This window comes from Callospermophilus lateralis, unplaced genomic scaffold (genome assembly GCF_048772815.1).
Source record: "Callospermophilus lateralis isolate mCalLat2 unplaced genomic scaffold, mCalLat2.hap1 Scaffold_1927, whole genome shotgun sequence".
Lineage (NCBI taxonomy): Eukaryota > Metazoa > Chordata > Mammalia > Rodentia > Sciuridae > Callospermophilus > Callospermophilus lateralis.
In genome coordinates, this window is record NW_027512942.1 from 287,829 (window position 1) to 291,781 (window position 3,953).

The following is a 3,953-nucleotide window of genomic DNA, read 5'->3' on the forward strand; positions in this document are numbered from 1 at the left end:
GATTTGAGGCTCTGTTTTTCCTTCTTTTAAAAATTGAATTATTTAGGAAGATTTTTTTTGTCTTTTGTTTTGTTTTCTTTCATTCTTTAAAGGGATGGAAATAAAGGTACAAAATAGACACTGAATAATAGTATTGTCATTGAGAAATATGTGGTAATTTTCCAAGTGTGTTTTCTTCCTATGGTTACTATAAAAATGGTCACACAGTGGTTTAAAACAACATAGACTAATTTTTTTTACCATTTCTCTAGTTTAGAAGTTCAATACAAGTCTTTCTCCAGATTCTAGAATCCAACCATATTCCTTGACTTAGGTTCTTGCTAGGTCCTTGGGGTGCCATGAAAAAATACCATAGACAACTGACATATATTCCTCATTATTATTAAGTCTGGGAAGTCTAATATCCAGATGTTGGCAGATTTTTTTTTTTTTTGAGGACCTACTTTGTGGTTGGTAAAGGGCTACCTTCTCCTCTACTAATTTGACCTTTCTCATGTACATATTCATAGAGAAAGAAGAAAGAGGTAGATGGGGAGGAAGTGATAAAGACACACACACCTACCCATACACACACACTCAGACAAAGAGAGAGTAAGGGGGAGGGAGGGAAGGAGGGAGGGAGAGAGAGAGAGAGAGAGAGAGAGAGAGAGAGAGAGAGAGAGAGAGAGAGAGAGATCTCATAACTCCATGTTCTTTTGAGGACACTAATCCCATTAAAAGGGCACCACAATCATGATATCATCTCAACCTAATTACCTCCCAAAAGTCCTAATGTGTTTATATCAAATTTGGAATTAGTGCTTCAACATATCATTGTAACAGTTCCTTGTTGCATCCTCAAAGGTAGAAACAAATTGGAAGTTTTCATACATGATAATAATCTGGATCTTTTTGTCTCTTTTCATTTAGGAAGATTGTTGTGATTATATTTGAACCACTGAAAAATCCATTATATTGTCATTACTTTGTGGTCATTTAACTTAAATCACATTTGCCACATCTATTTGCCACATAAGCTAACATATTCATAAATTTTAGGATAAGGACCTTGGGCATCTTTGAGGGGTCAACATTCTTCTTACCAAATCATTTAGGTTCTGTGAAGTCAGTTCTATGAGTCAGTAGGTTTTATTATAGCAAATCCAGTAGCAATTGTTAGGGTTGATTAATCATTCAAGCATTAATCAAGGAGAGACCTCATCACACAGGGAAGAAGTAGATGAAACCTGCCTTTAAGATCTGCAAATGTACGAAATGTATTAAACATATCCCACTCTCTCTCTATCATCATTCCAAGAGTCTTCTTTTTGAATGTTTAGTTGCAGAAGCAGTCTTCTATAAATGGCTCATTGTTGTTTACCTCCTAGGATGTCCTGAGTAGCTTTTTGTTTAGTTCAGTTTTGTTTTTGCTTTTTGATATCCAATTCCTGGTGTCTGCCAGATAAAATGTCTATGAGTGCTGAGTCTATTTTTTTTAAACAGAGAGAGAGAGAAAGAGAGAGAGAGAGAGAGAGAGAGAGAGAGAGAGAGAGAGAGAGAGAAGAGAATTTTTTAATATTTATTTTTTTAATTTTTCGGTGGACACAACATCTTTATTTTATTTTTATGTGGTGCCGAGGATTGAACCCAGCACCCTGCACATGCCAGACAAGCACGCTACTGCCTGAACCATATCCCCAGCCCCAAGTCTAATTTTTGATGAACCCAAATGTTTCATCATAAGGATTCAGTGATAAAAAGAGATAGCTGGCATCCTAAGGAAAATATTTGCAAAAATAGCATGTCTTTACTAAAATTTGGACAGATTACAGCTAGCTCTTAATCCCTTCTAGTCAATGACAAAATATGTCCATAGAAATATTAAGAATAATAACTTTAAAAATAAACATAATGGAAGGCATTAGAAGAGAAAATTAGGGAGAGCTGGGGCTGCTGAGTCACCAACATGCTGAGGAAAATACAGTGCCCTGGGTAGGCTGGGGACTAAGGTGGGATGTTGGGTACCCTGACACATCCACTGGCACAGACCAATGTGGGTTCATGAAGCCATGTGCACCCTGAAACTTGCTCCTGCCACCAGTTGGGGGCCTGGGATGCCTGTTCCCTTCAATGAAAGGTGGGTGATGCTAGAGTATGGAGGAAAGGACAGGCTTCAGTTGACACTGACTCCCTACCTCCAGGCTCCTGCTTATCTGTCATCTTGCCCATCCTTTTTCAATAAAAAGACTAAATTGATATCATAGGAAAGCAATTCAACTCCTTCAGAGGCTTCTGTGCCTTGAAAGCTTTTACCAAAATTCTGTTCTCTGGTCCAAAATAGCTTCCTGAACCCACAGTGATGGTAAGTCCTGGAATTTTCTAAGTGGCATTCAGGTTTGAGGAATCTTAAAATGTAGACGATGTGTCAGTATCTTTTTAAACAACAAGACCAGTTGGAGATTGGGGCACCAATGCATAAAGCATGGGGCATATGTTTCAGAATATTGGTTTCATAGAACCCAGGCCATAATAGTAGTATGACTTGAGCATCTTTATTCCTGAAGCAATTTGAGGATAAAGAAGTTGAGGAAAGTTCAAAGGAAAGAAGGAGGTCTGCCAAAAAAAAACATAAAGTTTGAATTTTTTCCAAGCAAGAATTACTTTATAGTCAATGTGTCCACAAGTTTGGAAACTAGAATTGTATTGTGGTATACTCTTTTGGTGTCAGGGCAAAAGAAAAGAACTTGATGTGTCCGTTCGATTTTCAGTCTGTTTTGATGAAGATGACAAAGCTAGTTCTGTCTGGTTCTTAAATCATGATTATTTGGAAGACTTGTATGGAATGTTTAAGAAGGTTAATGCCAGAGAAGGAATAGTTGGCTGATACCACACAGGCCCTACACTACATAGAAATGACATCGTCATCAATGAACTCATGAAAACATATGCCACCCTAACTCAGTATTCATCATTATTGGTGTGAAGCCAAAGAACTTGGGGCTGCCCACAGAAGCATATATTTCACAGGAAGAAGTTCATGATGATTGAACTACAACTTCAAAAATATTTGAGCATGTGATCAGGGAAGTTGAAGCAGAAGAAGCTGAGGAAGCTGGGGCTATACACTTGTTACAGGACATCAAAGACACTGTCGATAATGGACACTCTTTCCCAGGGAGTCACAAATCAACTCCATGGTTTGAAGGAACCTCTAAGCATCTCGATATCAGGAGCTACCTGGAAAACTAGCTACAGGTAAGCTGTCCATCAACCACCAGACCATCTACCAGCTGCAGGACGTCTTCACCCTACTGCCTGATGTCAGCCTGCAGGAATTTGTCAAGGCCTTTTACCTGAAGACTAAGGACCCAATGGAGGTGGTGTAGTGGCCTCACTGATCTACTCTGTAGGTGCCCTGCACAACCTCATCAAAAAGATTGCCAACTGTGATGCAGAGAAGAAAGAAGGGCAGGAAACAAAGAGAGCAAAAAGAATAGGAAAGATGACAAAGAGAAAGAAAAATATAAGGAAAAGTGTCATGTGAAAGAAGAAGAGAACAAGGAGAAAAAGTAAAGCATGTAGCTTTTTTTATTTGTAAATTTAAATCTTACAAACTAAATCAATCTTTTTTACTTTCAGTGCTTGCTAAATGGTTGTCCTGACAAGAACTCTCTGCCTTCAATCACTGAGTAGCATTAGATGATGTAAATGATAGAAAGACTGATCTCCAACTCATACTGCAGCCTCAGCTGCAGTGTGTTGGACATTATGATAGCTCAGGCTGCAGACTGTGCAAGAAAATTGAAGAGAAAACAACATAATATTTTTGGCACTCTTCATTCTTTATTAACAGGAGTTGAAATTTCTCCATTATGAGAGATTTTGGGGGGGTCTCTTTCTGATAAATGGCGAAATTGCTAAACAGAATGTATGGATCATGTACATTCTTTGGCTTGTAAACCTTAGTTCTGACA

At 38.3% G+C, this 3,953-nt stretch overlaps 1 pseudogene; it reads left to right on the forward strand.

Annotated features, from left to right (window-relative positions):
* The first annotated feature begins 2,650 nt into the window (after positions 1-2,650).
* Positions 2,651-3,552, forward strand: LOC143389204 (26S proteasome non-ATPase regulatory subunit 7 pseudogene; annotated as a pseudogene).
* The last annotated feature ends 401 nt before the right edge of the window (positions 3,553-3,953 follow it).